At 44.1% G+C, this 19,444-nt stretch overlaps 1 protein-coding gene across 3 annotated transcripts in view; it reads right to left on the bottom strand.

The window, feature by feature from the left end:
• ARHGEF9 (Cdc42 guanine nucleotide exchange factor 9) overlaps positions 1-19,444 on the bottom strand; it is a 319,664-nt gene that overhangs the window by 227,858 nt on the left and 72,362 nt on the right. The window lies entirely within an intron of this gene.

Here is a 19,444-nt window from a genome sequence, read left to right as displayed (position 1 = left end):
CTATAAATGCGTTGTTTCTTTTGCTCTCGCAGCGCCTTTGCTGACTGAAAATATAAGCCTGTGCCTCTGCTTGGGATCTGTGGCTTCCTGACTCGTTACGTAATGTCTCGGGATGATCCATGCTTAGAGCCCCCCGCCCGCTTGGTAAAAAATACCATTTTATGTCTGAAACATGATCAGAACCATAGAATCTTATGCAAATTACTTTGATTATAGCACGCCCTTCAACAAAAGCTTATTCTAGCTTCTGCCTTAGCTCAGACTATGGTGTAAGCTAATACACTTACTATTACGAATCAGAATATTCTTAGCAATCTAGACGTGAATAGGTCAGATAATTCATCTTTGCATAGCTGCCTGGTTAGTAAAGATTAGCGCTGTTACCCACAGAGAGAATTGTCTATGTAATTGTGCTCTAGATAAAAGTTTAGGATTTAAAAATTGTTGGCATTGTGTTTCTGTTACTGCCTAATTTGTTAGTTCTTGGTTAAGTTAGATCATGAGATTAAGAATTTTTGCTCGTGTTTCTGCTATAATTGTCGGTTAAGGTCTGGTCTCCCGCTGGCCCTCAAAACCTCAATTCTGTCATTACTGAAGTTAGCATACAACCCATAGGTCCTTTTTCCTCTCTAAAGACACACCTCACATTTTGACATTTCACACTACTGAGACACAGTTTACGCCATAACTGTTATGTTGGCTATACGCTGCTGTGGACACAACACCTTTACATAAAAGCAGCAGAGAATCCTGTGCGCATCCTTATAGACTAACAACATGTTGGAGCGTGAAGCTTATCGAGTGGGTGAATACCCACTCGTCAGACGCACCGCACGGAAAAAGCTCTACCTCCAAAAATGTTTGTTAGTCTGTAAGGTGCCACAGGATTCTCTGTGCATGTTTTACAGATCCAGACTAACACGCGTACTCTGCTGATTACTTGACCCTTTACATAGATAATTGTTTAGCTACCTGTTACATGTTTATACTTCAGTGTTAATTGGTTACCACTGTTATTGGTACCCACTATTAAACAACGTCCCTATAGCTATTTACTAAAAAGAAACCCCTCCAATTGGTCTCCTTAACAAACCCTAGATACCCCTCACTATTGAATTTTCCCTGTTTTTGCATTTTCTTAATAAAGTTTATTTTACACCCCACTAGTGCAGTAGTTGTCCCCCAAGATCCCCTACCTGCTGGTAGGGTCACTTCAGTGTTTCTGTAGCATGGCTGGCTCTGGAGTTTCAAAGGGTGTGGACTGTCAGGCACCCAACAGGGCAACTAGACACTTCCAAAATTAACTTTAAACTGATTTTTCCATATTAAAGAGACATCAATATTAAATATATGCATGCAAAGTATTAGTTATTGTTATTACCACTGAACATAGCAGGCAACAACTTTACATTACGGAGCACCGATTGCCATATGTTTGTTTAGAGCTACTCTCTAGGGAGAGAAACAAACCCATTTATGTAAAACAAACATTGACCCAAACCTTTGCCCAGAAGTTGAGTGAACACGACTCTCGGAAGCTCATGAAACGTTTCGCTGGAATGCAGGAGGGCAAGAATGAAACACAAAAACACCCACTCCCCACATACGTATAGGAACCAAACAGAAATAATGGTTCTAAAACCTTTGTACCAGGCAACAGAAGTTAAGGATTGTTGTACGCTATTTGGGCATGAATCATTCATCAGCCTACAGTGTAATATCTTGAATTGTTACTTTAATCTATGTAGCAAAGTGGAACAGCACAAGGCTATGTACAAAAGACAGTCATTCCGGTCCCAATCCTCTTATCTACATGAGCAGTTCACATTTCATTCACGTGCTTCACATTCCTCACATACCTAAGTGAATTCAAGGATTGGGGTCTCAACTGAGGTTTTATCATATTAAATATACTACAGTGTTCAAGAGTAATGGACCAAATAATGTTATTGCAGTGTTTCAGCTAATTCTATAAAACACTTGAGTACTGTTCTTTTAAAAGGATAGTCAACATTTTCAAAAGTGGCCAGCAATTTTTAGTGCCCAACCACAGGTGTCTCAAACTGGACACCCCAAAACTGATGTACTCAGTATCACTGTCTACTTTTGAAAATTTTGGCCTTTATTTGTCTCTTTTAAATATCAATTTGAATAGTCCATTGGAAATTGTTATTTATAGTATTTTAAAGAAAATACATTTTGCTAAAAATAAAATAAATAATAACAAAAAAACCCACTGCAAATCATTCTGATCTTCTATTTCACAGGACTCCAGCTAGGCTTGCTGAGCCAGCTGTGCTATGAAAAAGTGAACTGGAGTCTCTTCTGACATGATCACCAACAGATTGTTTACTAAGTTGTCTTTGCAGAGCTATTGCCTAGAGGTATTCAGAGGTGTACTCCATAGAGGTACTAGAGATGGACACCTTAAGTAGTGCTATAATACAACTCTGGTGATGACGCACGAGCCACAAAGAACCTAACTTCACATTCAGATCCCTGTGTGAGTTTGCAAAATAAGCCGTTTGACAAAGAGAAAGGGAAAACTTTTTATTTGTCAATGGAGCAAATGTGATTTCAATGAGGTTTTTCCAAGGATAAATTTGACCTATAGGCACAACCCTCCACTTCACCCAATTTTTGCTAAGCACAGCAAGGTGAGGGAATCTTAAAGAATTGCAGCACAAAGAGTAGGAAGAGATCATATCACCCGTAAGTGTTTGAGTCCCAACTGGAAAGCAATTGTGCTGAGATGCCAGACAGAACAGGCCAAATATTCCTGTTTCATCTGCCATGCAGACATGGATGGGTTTAAATACATGGGAGCAGGCTCCCTTGCGGTTCATTTTCTTTATTAGTTCTTTACCTGAGGCTATGTGAGCTAAAATATTTTGAGGCTGTTCTAATGATAATGATAATTACTTGTATTTATATAATGCTTGTCATCCCAAAGAATCCCAAAGCTATTTAAAGAGGTAGGAATCAATGTACTCAGTGCTGAAGCCCAGCTACCTCTGTGATGGAACACAGCTGCTATTTAAACAAAGCACACAATGGTTTCGGACACCAAGGGATTAATACATTTCCTCTACCAACAATTATGGGCCAAGGGAGGGAATTTTAGGTAATAAGCCATTGGAATTTGGACACGCCAACACCAATAAGTGCCACAAGATCACAACATATCTTCAAGATCCACTTTCACAGCATCATCACCATGAGATGGCTCCTCCGACAGGCAAGAAAGAGAAAGAACTTTTGTTGTCTGCTCATTTCTGAAACAGTTGTTCTGGTTGATAGCATGACTACATAGTAACCAAAAGTCTAGAGACACTAAGACCTAGAAGTAGTGCAGAGAGTCAGGCATCCCAAAGGTTATAACAATCTCAGATGTTCTCCAAGCTAGTGAAAGTCTGAAGATTCAGGCACTCGCAAAATATGCAAAGGACCAGTGGCGGCTCCAGGCACCAGCACAGCAAGCGCGTGCCTGGGGTGGCAAGCCACGGGGGACAGCCTGCCGGTTGCTGTGAGGGCAGCAGTCAGGCAGCCTTCGGCAGTGTTTCTGTGGGGGGTCTGCCAGTCCCACGGCTTCGGCGATGGGTACGCCAAAGGTGAGGGAACAGCAGATCGCCCACAGAAACGCCGCCGAAAGCTGCCTGTCTGGCATGCTTAGGGCGGCAAAAAACATAGAGCTGCCCCTGCAAAGGACACCCCACAACTTACAGGTAGTGTAGAGATGCTAGGGAAGTGCCACTCCAGAAATGTCAGTTTTTTAAAAGGGCAGATTTTTGCAAAACTGAATTTGAATATTTTCTTCCTGACCATAAAAGGCTGTCTCTGGGAATCGTAGCAGCAGAACAAAGCCTTGCTTCTGCTTGGAAATGCACCCACTCCTGACATCACCCCTCTCCACAGTAGGAAGTTTTGCTAAAATTTCCCATTGTTGTTGGCCCTCATTCCACTCCACCAGTGATAGCAAGACAGTTTTTGTGTTTCAGTTTCCTAATCTGTCACATGGGGATGACGACGCCTACTTACTTCAGTCACTGATTTAGAGTAATTTGCGTAAAGGGTTTTGATAAGAGAAGGGTCAAATAGTCTCATTTTGTACCTGTAGATTATAATGTCTGCTGCTCCATGTTTGCAAAAGCAAACTCAGAACAGAAAATGCATTTGAAACCATTTCTCTTTTCCGGCCTTGAGTAAACATTGTGCAATGCACTGCTGGTGGCATATATGAGAAAACTGGCAGCTGGCTTCAATTAGTGATTCTTCTCCTTTCATTCAAGGCCCAGAGTAATTGGCCTTGGACTCTAGATGCCCAGCCTGCCCCATTCACATAGAACCTCACATCCGAATGATGGGTTTGTTGCTCACATCTATTGATTCTACAATTCTTACTCAAATGGAGAAGCCTGCTGAAATCAATGGGAGTACTTGCATAAGTAAGACTTAATTTGAATAACAGTTGCAGAACTGGGCCCTTAATCACTGGCCTGGTGTACTCATTAGCGCAGCCAAACAGCATAGAAAAATGACACAATCAAGTAGTGATGGAGGCAGAACTAGGTTTCAAAGATGCCAAGGTCCCTGACAGAACTTCAGTGAGCTGCAGGTGCTCAACATCTTTGAAATATTAGACTCCTTATTTTGGGGCCTATAAATCTATGTGGGTACCTATATTTGTGCACCCGTGTCTGTGAGTTGTGAATTTAATGTCTCTGTGCCTCAGTTTCACTTTCTGTAAAATGGGAATAACGATACTTGCATCCATTGCTGGAGTGTTGCAAGATTTACTTAGTGCTTACAAAGGACTTGAATATCCTCAACTGAAAGATGCTGTAAGGACAATGTATTAATTGTTTGTATAATGCAGCCTTCACATCACCAAACCCTATGTACTGCTAACCATTCTGCCTTTCAAATCAGAAGCTGTTACTATGATTTTTTCTCGTGGTTATTTTGACCCACATTTCTCCAGGTAACTAGCACGTGGAAATCCCAGGAGCTAAATGGAACACTTTTCATTAAACAATGAGCTGGTGGCAAGAGTATGTGCTTCCGGATTTCCTCATCTTGAGACAATATTTCACACAAATATTTTGAATATTAGTCTATTTATATCCACCATGTAGATGGTGGAAACCTGTTATACCTGTTCTATCTAGACAAGATCAAGGACTCGCTCTCAACTCCCATTACTATTCAATAGCATAAATATTCTAGTGAGGCTCTTTTAAAATGTATTTCGAACGCTCTAGTTACTCAAGATACACAAAACACTAAACAACAGTTAAGGAAACCCAGTCTTACCACAACAAAAAGGAAAAACCCTCCAAAAATGAAATCCCTTTCAGGTTACATGGATTGTCCCAGATACACTCTCCTGAGAGAGACGTTTATGTTATTGTAATTGAATTCATTTGTTCTTCACTTCTAGGTCACTGGCTCAAATCCAGCTCAGCTCAGGAGTGATGAAAAGTTAACCCCATCTGACAACTGTTCAGTGGCTTCCTGAAATGAACGGATGGGTCTCTGTCCAGTTCTTGCTAGGCAAACACTCCATAGCATCCAAACCATCAATATCATGACATTTGGTGGGTCGAAGATGGGGCCAAAGAAGAATACTGAACTTGCTCTGCCCCCCTCTCCAATCTTTAAAAATGTTCAGACCTGAACTGCACAGCTCAGGCCTGTCGTGGGTCCAAGCCACCCTGAGCTTGACTAGGATTAAGATGTGAAGCCAAATCTGGACCTGTACTTCATGGTTCTATCCTGGAACTCATGCAGATAGCCTTACGGACTGCACAGGACAGAGAATGAGAAAGGACCCCTGAGAAAGGGTTTTCCCTCTGGGTTACAGATGAGACACTTTGGTCAATTGAAATTCACAAACATCCTATAAAGTCAGCAGACCCAGTCACAATAAGACTCAAGGTGCTAAATGACTTTCTGGTGTAAATCCACTAACAATCATTAGGTGCTGAAAGTAAAACTGAAATCAGAGGCAGGATGACATTAAAACCTTTGACTGCATTAGCTGAAGTATTCAGTAACTTTTGTTTCTTGTTCCATTTGGCAGTTAGAAATCTGTCAGTAAGGAAGATCTCTGCCCAAAGCACAGCACTACTGTAATTACATTAGGGCTCTCTCTACAGATCATCTCTCCCCGCCACTTTCCTCTGCAATCTATATTCAGCTGCTCTTCTGTGAGAGCACACTGGTGTTATGAGGCTCTCCTGAATTCTAGTCACTGCCAGGGCTGATCAATGATCCTGGATAGTTGTGTGTCCAACTCACTATACCAAAGTTTGTTTTTTAATTCCTTTCCTCTTCCTTTCTACAATGCCCCCAATAGGAGTTAATCCCACTCTTAAAGACAGTTATTCTTCCAGACTTATTAAGATGCAATGCATCGGTGTCAGAAACTGGACTGCATCATCTCACCTAAGAACAAGAAGGAGAAATTTTTGACTAGATTGAGACCTTTAAAAAAAAGGAGGAGGGGGCAATCAATCAATTCCACCCACTTTAGTCTAATTACAGAGCTAAGGCTCAAGGGTTTTCAAGGTTATTGGATCTTGATTCATATGGTGAACTCATGGCTCAGAGCCTGAAAGCACCTGTGGTGATAGCCACCAGAGTCACTTCAACCCTCCTGATTTTGACATTGATCAGAAACAAAGGCCCAGGTTCTCAAAAGTATTTGGGTGCCTAGCTTCGTTGATTTCAGCCTGTCTGCCCAATTTCCCAAGGTATTGTTAATTGTTCCCTGCCTGCATGTACATAGTCCCACTGAAGACACATGCCCAAAGTTATGCATGTGCTAAGTGCCTTACTGGATTGGAGCCCAGATGATGAGAAGAACTCCTAGAATCAGGCTTCATGTGCAAACATCTGCATCTCTGACCTGAAAGTTCACTCTCCTTTTATTTCTCCATTAGTTACAAATCTGCTGGTTTTGCTAACTCTGAGTGACCAAGTTTGCAGGCAGCAGGTAGTCAAGGGGAGTAAAGTCAAGAGGAGAGGGAGTAAAGTCAACATGAATTGACCTTCTTATTCGTGGAACTGTCTTGGAGGTGTTCAAACACCATCTCTGAAACTCAGCTGAACAGTTCTGATTCCATCCAGCAGAAGTCAATAGTGAACCGACTCCAATTCACTACAATACTGTTTGGTATTTCTCCTTCCCCTGGGTTTCTTTTGTTTTGTTTTTCATTTATTGCTAGGAAAATTTGCATGAAAAAGGATCATTGCTACATAGGAGCCCCCTGGCTCTGGTGACTCTCCAGCTAAAGACAGGGTAACCCTGTTTATCACAGCACAATGAATTGCTTTGGGGTAGACTATGATGCAACAGAACCAGGCTTGAACTGAAAAGGTGAGTAATCAGTGGGATAAGGTGGCCTCCTAAGCATCAGAGACCGTGCTCTCAAGACTAGGCCAGTTCTCGGTGGAAAGGTGTCCACCCATGGCATGTTTCTTGGCAGACCTCAAGAGGCCAAGGGTTGAATGCGTCTTGGAGGAGCCACTTCTAACAGTAAACATGTCCAAGTCAGGTTTGAATCAAGGCAATGGGGCACTGTGGGGAAGCCTGCACCACCACTGCCCACGCTGCATGTGTTCTGTGGAGACAGAACTTCAATCTACAAGAGACAAACTGGCTTGTTTAAAAACCCCAAGATACACATGGCAAAAATTAAGATATTTTCACAACAAATATCCTGATCAAATTGTAAAAAGTGGCAGAGGAGAGGCAGAGATACAGAAGCAGAATTGTTGCCAAGTAGGATATTCATCAACATTTGTCATGGGGAAATCAGCAAGTCTTCAAATTATTACTTGTTCCTGCAAAGGTTCTCCTTCCTTAACCTAATATTCATCACTGGGAAAGAGCAGGTCAGGAATCCAGAGCTTCAAATACTATGTATGGGTGGGCATATGTGCACCACTGCTCTCTGTTAGAGGGCATGGGTCAGGTGTGTTGTTCATGCATGTGTGGGAGGAGGACATATACCCTGCTTAATGGGTCTCACACGTTAAGTACTGTGCCATTATGGTACTCTTCTGTCCTACAAGTCCCAAGTTCTACTCCCATTGCTGCAATGTCTGCATTTTAGCCAACACCCCCAGAGTCCATTGCTCATGCCTGCAGCCTGGTTCTCCAGGAGCAGTCCTGAGGTGCTCATCAGGAGCGCCACAGAAGTTGGTTTGGTGGAGGGAGCCAGGGCCTCAGCGTAAAAAGCTTTCATACTTGCCCAGGAGGAGTTGTCTGTGTGACAACATGAAGCCTTTTATCAAGGAAGAAAAAGAGAGCAGGAAGGAGGGTTTACTCTGATTTGAAGCCCATATTAGGTGTAAGCCTGGGGGAATTAGCTTTTCATTTCAGCTTTTTTCCTTTTTTTGTTCAAACTTGGATTTTCGTGCTGTCAGACTTTGATGGTTTTATGTAACTGTTTAAAAATTGAACAAGCTTCTTAACTTAGATTTGGCACTATATATATATATATATATATATATATATATATATATATATATTGCCTCTCTTTCTCCCTCTCATGCACATTAAAAATAAAGATGTTGGAGCTTATGAGACGTTTTCTATCCCCTGATGTCAGACTACCTGTCGCAGTTCACAAAGCCACTTCCTTGAGGACTCCTTTGGGTACATTCTGTTCCAGCACAAGATGTTGTCCCTTCCGCAGTCCCTCAAGTGAGCTTTACAAGAGTAATCCAACCGACAGATTCATCTTGGGGAAAATGCAAGCTAACATGTCAGGGGAAACATAAGCCAGAACACACATGCAATGGCAGAGAGAATCTTAGAAAGCCATAACGATAAAAAGAAACCTGAGTGGTGGTGGACTGGCAAACTAGAAACAAAGTTACAGTACAAGATGGCAGCAAAATGTGAATTTGGATTGCATGCACGGAGGCAACGAGTCTTGGGACAGGGAGGCCGAAGCACCACAAAGGATAGCTCAGCTGGGAGCATAATGAGGTACAATCCCAGGCACCTGCTTACTAGCACCATTGAGAGAGACTGAAGGAAATTAACAGAAATTAAGAAGCGTGGCCTGTCTTTGGAGGAGGAGAGAACTAAATATTTATAGCCTGGTTAAGCAATTACTAGAATGGCAGGACAGGAAAGGGCCTACAAGGAGCAGAAAGGAGAGAGAGGAATTATCTAGGGTGCCAGGCAGTGGTACAAAACAGGAGTAAAGGGGGATGAAGATAAAAAAGGGAAAATGTAGGCTTTGCTTCAGAAAAAAACCTGCCTGACCAGCTGATCTAGGACTATGGAAGATTCTCCCAAGGGAATGATGGAAGCCCCATTGCAAGGGACATTTAAAAATAGGAAACATCCAGCAGGGAACCAGGCTGCACTGCCCCCTGGGGGGATGGTCCAGATGGCATGAAAGCAGGCCTCTTTTCTAATTTCTATGAGTGACAGAAAAGGGTAGCTGGGAAAGGAGCTGAGTCCTAGGCAGAGCAGCTGGAGTGGACTTGGACTCAACTTCTTGGAACCCAGATATTGCCCCAACTCTCCTCTGTTACGGCAATGGCATCAAGCAGGAGCCCTCTCCCAAGAGCCACAGACTTCCTACCAAATCAGCTGTAGTAATGGGGAGAGGAGGGGAATACCGTCTGACACTTATGCACCACCTACCAGAAGCCAGTAGCTACCGCTGTGTGGTGTGCGGGATAAAAAAGGATGGCAATTTGGGTCAGTAGTGGCAGAGCAGGTTGGCTGGGGCACCGGGACATGAGAGAGCAAAGCAGTGTTGCCAACTCTTGCAATTTTACCTCAAGTCCTGTGATATTTGATGTATTTCTAAAAACTCCAGCTCCTGGAGTCATGTGATAATTATTTTTTTTAAAGGAAAGCTGAAAACTTTTCTAGCCAAGATAATTGGAGAGGAAAGTTTGAAAATAGGTACCTGCTAGAGGCTCCAAAAACAGTAGGCAACTAAAACCCCACAATTCTTTAAAACCTTGTCGATTTCTAAGCCAGACTTGTGATTTCCGAATGCTTGAGTCTGGCAATACCCGTGACAGGATGGTTTGGGGAAATCAATAACAAAAAATGAATTTTTGACTTTAATTCTTTTGTTTATATATTGTCCGCCTACTACCATTTGTCTCGTTGATTTGGCTTGTGATTGCTCCATACCGTTTATGCAGTGCTGACCACATCAGAGCCTGAATCCTGAGTGGGTCCTCTGGGCATTACTTGATAATATCATTATCATCTCTAGCTTGGACTATTTCGCTGGGAGACACATGCCACTGGGCTGATTCCTCTCCAGCACATGCTACTTTCCCTGGAAGCCATGGGCAATGTCAGAGCCTGGGAAATAGACCAGCTACAAAAGACATCTACAGTTTTAGCCAGACATGACCCATCCTATCCTCCTCTCTAGGAATAGAGGAAGGTTCAGTCTGAGGCACAGACTAATTCCACAGACACAACTTTCATCAGCTCCTGTCTATTCATTAACCCTGAGCATCCTACTTCCTGTGATGCTGGGATGCCGGCGATCAAATCTATGGTTCATTCTGTATAATAATACTAGCGCACTCTGCTGTATTTTATGTAACATGACAGGACACTTCAATTTCCCTGTCTGTCCTTCTCAAACCAAGAAATCACTACAACTAGACCAAACTGCCCCACACCTTCTGCTGGACAACACAATCCCAGAGGCCAATACACAAAACAAAATTAAACACTTTGCAAATCTTCAGCTTCTTGCATCTGAGAAACTCACAAGTGCTTCACCAACACTAACAAATTAAACCTCACAACCATCCTATTAGGCGGCTAAGCATTATGATCCCCCTTTTACAGATGGGGAGACTGAGGCAGAAAGAAGTGAGAAGTCTCACCCAAGTTCACCCAGGGAATCAGGAGGGCCAAACTCCTGCTGGAAGAGAGAGAGAGAGAACTTGAATTGGAACCTCACTATGGGAGGGAGGACTGGGGACTTCCTAAGGGAGGGGAGAGAAAGAGACTGAGATTGGGGCCTGGAAAGCTAGACCGTGTAAGTACTAAATAAATGGGATCCCAGAAAGGGAATGCTCTAAATTATCTTTGGACTGGTAGGGTGCAGGTCTGAAAAGGGAAACCGAGGCAGGGACTGCAAAGTAGCCTCCACCTCAAAAAAGGTGATGGCAGGCGGAAGGGTTTTTAATACACATTTTCAACAGAACCCCCTTGAAACTTTAATTTTGTTCATTCTTATTCTCTCCCAGGGCAATGTGAGGCACTGGGATTTCACAGAACCCTTCCAACCTCCCCAAATCCAAGCTCAAGAGACAACGGTCACCCTGCTTTCCTTACAAACATTGTAAATGGCCATAGCTGGTAACACACCCTGTGGCATGCAGGGAACCTGTGATGATGTCAATCTGTATGCAGCCTGTTATATAAAGTTATGGCGGAAACTCTTTTTCCATCACAACCAATTACTGGTTAATGCTTTAACTGCAGCAGATTCAAGGCTCCCTAAAAAAAGAAAACTTTCATTCAGCTCAGTCTTCCAGTGTCAAGCAATAGTTACCTACCATCAAACTTCTGACTAGTTTTGTGTTCTGCATCTCTCCTCTCTTCCATACCCTCCCCTCGCCCCATGACTTCCCTCTGTCCCCAATTAAATCTGCCTGTGATTTCCTCAATTAGCCTCTTCCTGCTAATAGATGGAGGGAAAGTAGATGTTGTAACAATGTAGTCCCCTGGCCATGGTTCAAAATAATTTTTGAAATTGATGTTGAAGTGTGCAGGATGTATGAATACTTTAATTAATACAAAATGTATAGAAGTGAACAGTTGCATTTAAGACATAGTGATATGGCTGATCTTCGCTGTCATCATGTTATTTATCTCTCAGCCGTGCGGCGAGAATCCTGGTGCTCTCATTTAATTGACAGGCCAATAAATCAGCACTAATCTCCCCTTTCTCTGTGTAGCTTTGCATGCTGATTTTCAGCTGGGGTCAGCTATTTGGGAAAACCACAGTGTTCCCACTGGCACAGCCCAGACATCACAATAGCTAGAAATCCTATTTGCAAAAGGTTTGGTTTTGTAGCATTCAATGACCTCTTAATATCTAGGAGGTTCACTCATCACCAAATATTTATACGTGTCCAAGGCTGTCTGGGAATAGTCAACTTTTGATGCTGGGATTTTTTGTAGATGCTAATTGCATAGGAGAGGGTAGGGGAGGATATCCTAAAAAAGATGGGCTATTCCAATAGGAGCTCAAAAGTCTGGCTACTTAAGCCAGTCTTCTCCAAATTATCTGAACCTCTGGAGTATTCTCTCTACTGCATCAGATGTCACACACTTGCTCAGCTTTGTAGAGTTAGGTCACCCTCTATTGGCTGGACCTTAAAGAGTATCATGGCATAGGGAATAGCAGGTCCTTTTAAGCAGGAGACATTTATTAAAGAAAGGACAACAGACACAAACAGCAGTTCCCTACAGCTCAAGTTCCAGCTCTGTTTCTTTTGTTTACCAATAACCACCACACCTTGACCTGGAACTGTGTGCAGTGCACAGTCATTCAGTGGTTGAACAATGTACTGCAAGTAATTATTAAAGATATATTAATGTAATAATGTATAAATAACAACGATTTCCTTGAGTTAAAGATCCTAACATAAGGGTTAATAAGGAGGGAAGGTTCTATCTCTGCCATTGCACACACATGTATAGCTAACAACTAAATTGTCTGTACAAAATGAATAGATTCATTGCAGAGTGATGGCAGCTTTCTCTCACAAAACTATTCAGGTTGAGGCAGATGTAGAAGTAGGCGGGCAGAGATGAAACTAAAAGAAAAAAAATGTAAGGTGAATATCACAAACCGCTTCCTGACCGTGAGCTGTGGAATAGTCTCCCAAGGGAAGGGGTGAGAGCCTTGTCACTTGGGACTTTGAGAACTAGACTCGACTGTGTATTAGGGAACAACCCTGCATTGGTCTGGCGATTGACTGACAAAGAGAAGGGGGAAGAGAAAAAAAAACAAGTAAAGAAAGGAAGCAGTTATTTCTACATATGCCATGTGGAAAACAGTTGTTTAAAAAGATTAACACCAGAGAACAATGCATCATCTTTGTCAAAAACCTGGTCCCCCTTTTTCCTCTAAGAAAAGCAACAACAACTCCTACACTGTTGAACTGGTAAGCGGTAAAATTCTGCTCATTTCCAGAAAGAATGCATTCTCTAACTATCTCCTGGGAGACTTTGAACAAAACATTGCAGCCCCCATTCTCCTCCCTCCTCTAGCTGTTTGCTGCATGTGTATCAAAGGCCTTCCTTTCCACCTTAGTGCACATATACTGTAGCTATTTCTGTGCAGGAGTGACGTGCGTTTGTTTGCATAACTGGGTTCCCACCTCCTGATCTGCCGCTCTAATAGGTTGCAAAATAATAGCTGGAAAATATCTGACTCCTTATAAAGTTCAACTCCCCTTCTAGCCTACAGCAGAAAAAAAAATTAAGCTCTCTGCAAAGTGGCTTGTAACAAGCTGTGGCAAGATGTAAGACAGTGGCACATCACTGATTATCAATGGGGTTGTGAGGATTTTTTTTATTTTTTTTTAGCTCTGTTTTTGCTGAAGGGAGCATCAGAAAAATCTCCAGCAAGGTGATCACTTCACGCAGCAAACACTTATGTGCTGGAGCCTGTTCCAATCCAAACCTTGTCTGCCTTCCAACAACCCACATCAGTCTTAAAACACCATCCACAGCAATGGGAAATTCATCAATGTCCACTAAAGACTTTGTGACAAAGAATTGTCACATGAAGTGGAAGAGACCATGTTTGCGTGGATGGCTCTCTCAACACTGGCAGCTGAAGCTATAGACCTCCAAGCAATCCCTAGTATTTTTCCAGCACAAAGATTAAAGCGAGGTAGTGCAGAAGAGACAAAGAATGGAGCTAGAAAGAGGCAGGGGGGACACTAGAGGTGTCTAAGTGGATCAGACCATTGGTCTATTTAGCCCAGCAGCAGCCAACACTAGACACAGCAGGGGAAGGTGAACCACCTCTTCTCCCAAGCAACTTCACAAATGTGAAATACTGGAGGTTGTGAGGGAAAAATTGCTTCCTGACCCTAGGACCATCCATTTATGCCCAAGGCATGAGCATTAGCTACCTTTATCTCAGCGCATCCTTAATGAAAAATGGCCCAAAAGTTCATGTTCTTACTCAGTCCTTACCCAAAGCTTGGACTTCAGTGAGAGCACGATGTGAATAAGGGCATAATGAACTGGGCCTGAGTTATTACCGTTCATCACGTTATTTTGTTCTTTAACGAGCCAAGCCTGGTGACTTCACATAACTAAGTCCTGTGACAGAGAATTCCCCTAGCCATATTAAGTAACATTTCCTTGTCTTGATGCTAAATCTGGTCCATACTGGGATTTTGCATCGGCAGAGCTACGTCTCTTAGAGATGTGAAAAATGGACACCTTCTTGGAGATATGAAGCTATGACAACCTAACCCCCAGTGTAAACAGCGCTAGATTAATGGCACAATTCTGTCGATCTAGCTGCTGCCTCTCAGGGAGGTGGATTACTTATGCCAACAAGAATACCCCTCCCATTGACACAGATAGCGTCTACACTGAAGTGCTACCACAGCTCAGCACAGCAGCTGTACCGCTATAGTGGTTTACGTATAGACATACCCTACATGTTGCTAATTCCATCAGGTGAGGTCTTTGTTCCTACTGTCATGGAGAGTGTGAAAAGGAGATTGGGTACAAAGTGATTCACTGCTCTGCTCTTCAGATGTTCCACCTCTTTCTTCCTCCCTCCTGCCTGCCCACCTCCACCTATCCCCTGCACACACAATTAAAAGGACTCATCAAGGTTTCACTTCAGTTCATGCTTAGGCTTTAGTGACATGGCATAGTCAGTGGATTCAAGGATGCTACCAGCTAATGTCATGTCCACAAGGCCCCTTATCAAATCCACTGTCAGTAGGCAGGAGAGTCTCCAGAATTGCACAAGGCAGGGATTAATTCCACGCCAAGAAAGAACTAACTGTTCTAAGTGTTAGACTGTCAGTTGATAGAAGAAGGTTCTGGAAGTGCTTTGATCTTACACTGCATCATGCACTCGTGCTTTTTACTTACAGTTTTGGTCATTTGATTACATTGTAGTGTAGCAGCTAGGGAATTAGGCATCTAGTACCCACATTATGCAATTACAGGGAAAACTACACAGTGACATACTGCTCAGTAGTTCTGAGGGAGAAAGTATTAGTATGCTAGCTCTCCAAAGAACACACCTGCTTCTTAATCATTTTCTTTGTAGTTCAGGGTGTTGATGTGGATTTGAAAGCCTTCTCTTTCCTGGGACCAGCTTTCCTATATCATCAGGAGAGCTGAAGTCAGCTAGCCAACAGTCTCTATATTTGACTATCTGGGAGCCCATGGCAAATCCATAACACAAGCATTTTTCTTTGGCATTGTCCCATTTCTGTTCAGTGCCATCAACGGCACCATTTTCGTTACCACAGACGACAGAGCTGACCAGGTCTCTTCCAGTGGGAAATCTTAGAAAAGTTTTGGTTGGCCCCAAGCAGCCATTTCTAAACTTTTAAATGGTTCGAACCCCTGGCATAGAAGACTCAAGATGGTTCCCAGCTCCTCACTGCAAAGAATAGCTAGCCAAGAGGTCAGGAATTCATTTGGAAAAGGCACTTAACATTTCAGGCTGGCATAGCAGCTAGTGGCTGGAGTAGCAGGGAACAGACTATCAATAGATCAGTGAATTGTCAGCCACATTCACAGCTCAATTTTTCATTTTATTTATTTATTTGCATTGCTGGGACAAGTGAGGGTGTTGTCTAGCTCTAGTCTGCTAAGTAAAGAACAGTTACAGAGAGGCAACCAGTCGTCCAGCCATTGCTGGGAACATATCTGAAGCAACACTGCTTGCTATTCAGTTCAGTCATTTCCCATCATTATGCTAGCATTGACTTCAGCTTGCCACCTTCCCATACAAATATGTCAGAGATCAAGTACATTTGCAGCATGTCAAGTACCTATCAGAAGCCAGCCACATATTTCAACCTCATCTCAGTGGGGGCCTGCTTATTCCCCGTTCGAAGGACGAAGTCACCTGAAAGTTTATATTTAAATCAACAAAGATCAAAACGATATTCAAAATGCAGAGAATATTGATTGAGATTATTTGCTGTTGGCTCCAGAAGGTTTTTGTGGGAAGGAAAGGGGAATCATTTAGTACTAAGGCGATCTTTGTTTTCTGGGAACCTACTTCGCTTGGCATCCAGGTCTCTATGCCTCCCCAAGCACAAACTTGCATTTGACTTGGGAATTATTTCAACTCTCACTAATTGTTTTGCTTGATCTCTTCTTGATCGCTTACCAAATCAGAGAGAGCAGCAGAGAACTTCATCTGCTGGGTGCCCACAGTTTGGTGACATCAAGCAAAGCAACAAGTCACCAGATCTCAAGGGCCACACTGAAGTCCCATGTAGATTTTCATAAACATGTTTTATCAGGAATAGACACAGCACCATACTACTTGCCCATCCCCACATTTTCCTCAATGGAGTGAAATTCACTCTTGAGCAAGAAGCAGCTCAAGGCCTAGGTACCACTTAAGTCCCATTAAAACCTTTCAGAATAGGTCTTCAGTAGTGCCTAGGCCTTGTACTGGTGCTGGGAAGACGGGGGGAGTTTCACTCAAGATGAACAGAAATCATCAATCTATGATGGCTGGGTATTGCAGGGTAATGAAGAGGAAAACATTCAGGAATTTATCCAAGACTCAAATCCAGAGTCCCAGTCACGTCACTGGCCCAATCGCGTCACCCTTCCTCCCCACCAATAAGTCCCTCCCTTGACCCATGCCAAAGGATTCAGGCAATTATGACAGCCACCTACCAATTGGTTCTTCCTGCTTGCTTCTGCGGCTCCTTCCTGAACTCATCTCCCTGGAGCTGTTTGAGCCGATGGACATTAATGCAGCATGACAGCTTGAAACGGTTTTGCTTTCCCTTAAATCCTCACAACTCCTGTCAACAAAGCTGCTTGGATGCATTTTCTTGCATCATGATGAAGGTGCCCAGGTGATATTCGCTGCTGGCAAAAGCTAAAGGATGGCACTGGATTGCAACAGGCCATTATTAGTCTCTAACAACCCTGATGACTTCAAAGATTTTTGGACAACATAACAATACAGACTCCTAGAAATTATTGATGGGAAAAGAACAGTTGAGGAATTAAGAGAGATACAGGGTGGGTGAGGTAATATCTTTTATTGGACCAACTTCTGTTGGTGAGACAGACAAGCTTTCCAGCTCCCCAGTTCTTCTCCAGGTCTGGGAAAGGTACCCACAGTATCACAGTTACATACAGGGTGGAACAGACTGTTAAACAAAACAGTTAACGCGTTGCAAGGGACTATTATAAATGAAGTAGGCCATTAACACCTCTGCAAGGTGTTAATTAATTAATTAATTGGGGAATTATTCCATCCCTGGGAGACAACAGGAGGACTGTTGCCTGTTCATTTATAAATCAGGCAAGTGGAACTGTCATTGCTTCATTTAGGAGATTATTTCAGGCTGTTTGATTTTACCACAAAGGAAAGTTTCCCTGATATTCATTCCATTTGCCGTTTCATCATATTGATCTTTATACGCCCTCCTTCTGCAGGGTTAACATCCTTTAAATACTTGACAATACATAGTTGATAGGCCAAGGCCAATCCTGCTGTAAAGCCACATTATACATCTCTGGCGTTATCCCCTGGTTCCAGTTAGAACTGTGCAAAGCATGGACATTGTATGGGGTGAGCACTCAACCCAAGTCACAATTTCAGCTTCAGAGTGAAACGCAGCCAGAACTGCTAATTCTCACCTGGTCAAACAACAAGTTTTCACAGGCTTTGTGCCACGGTTCCAGCTAGAGATCCTTTAAGCTTTGGACCACATTCCTGACATTTGTCAAACCTGACCTGAATTTTTAGTCTGTAACAGATCCTTCAAGTCAGATGAATTTCACCGGGTTTGAGGAAGGTGTGAGGGGATGGTTACAAAACCTCCCCTCAAGAGGAAGCACCTTAACAAATCCTTGGTCTTATCAGTGCCAGTTTTACAATGGCACCAGTGGTGTCATGGAGCCATGCTCAGAAGGGGCCCCAACCTGCTCTGCTTGCACCGTGCCCTGAGATCCTGCCAACCCACTTGCTCCTTTCAGCCTGTCTGCCAGTCAGCCGAGGGCACCCCTCCACCTCCTGGCCTCACTGTCTATCTTCTCTCTGCCTCCTGGCCAGACCTCAGTGCACCTCTGGCTCCAGGCAGTTTCTGCTTCCCACCACCTGTGGGCCCCACCTATCTCTCTGGAGCTGAGCCACCTGGGACTGGTGCAGAAGCCTGGCCAGGCTTGGTCAGTTTTGGGGGGGAGGGGCAGTGTGGGGGGCTTGGCTGGGCCCCTCCAAGCAAGTGGGTCCTGAGGGAGCCCGGCTGATCACACAACTCCCCAGGGGCTGGGGCGATTCCCCGCTCTGGGACCAGCCCTGGCTGCGCTGCCGGCTCAGCCCAGCAGACAGTTCCCTCCCAGAGGGCCAGTGAGTGCGGCTGGGTGGCAGACCTTGGGGGAGTGGGTCTCTGGAGGGCCTGTGGGGAGAGGTGCTGGGCTGTGAGGGGAGCGGGAAAGATCTCTGTGTGTTGGGACACAAGGGAGTGAGGGTTCTTTGTGGGGTGCTGGACAGTTGTGTGGGGCACTGGGCAGGGGTGGTGGTGTGCAGGAAACTGTGCATTTGTGGCAGGGTTTGGGGGGGCCGCTGGGCACAGTGAGTCTGGGGAGCTCTGGCCATAGGGAAGCAGTGTGTGTGAGTGGGGGGGAGGCTCTGGACATAGGGAAGAAGTGTGTGTGTAAGGGGCCCTCTGGGTATAGGGAAGCAGTGTGGGGGGCGGGGGGAGGAATGTTCCAGTGTTGGGCGGGGAAGATATGTGGCGTGGCATGGGGCATGCTGGCAGCACAGGGCCGGGCGGACCATTGCGCGCCTGACAAATGCCGGTTTGTAAATAGTGCCCTCGCACTGGGCTGGGCGGAGTGGTGCTGCCCTTGCCATGCCATGCCCTTGGCCGGACCCTTGCTCCAGGGACCGACCCCCCCCCCCACACACCATGCTCCATTGTCCCCATAGAGGCCCACAAATATGTTTGGCGCCGGGCCCACAAAAGGTTAATCTGGCCCTGGTTCTTATCACTGTGATGCATACTATGTCCCGTCAGAGCTTCAGTACAACAGCAGGGACAGACCTAGGTCCTTCTGCTCCAAAAAGAGATAGACCCATTCTATTAATTTTGATGGAATAGAGGGGCCCAAATAGGTTAATATAACCCAGTCAAGTGTCAGGGGTAGCCATGTTAGTCTGCATCCACAAAAACAACA

The sequence above is a fragment of the Chelonoidis abingdonii genome, chromosome 8 (assembly GCF_003597395.2).
Source record: "Chelonoidis abingdonii isolate Lonesome George chromosome 8, CheloAbing_2.0, whole genome shotgun sequence".
NCBI classification, from domain to species: Eukaryota; Metazoa; Chordata; order Testudines; family Testudinidae; genus Chelonoidis; species Chelonoidis abingdonii.
This window is presented reverse-complemented; position numbering and strand designations above follow the sequence as displayed.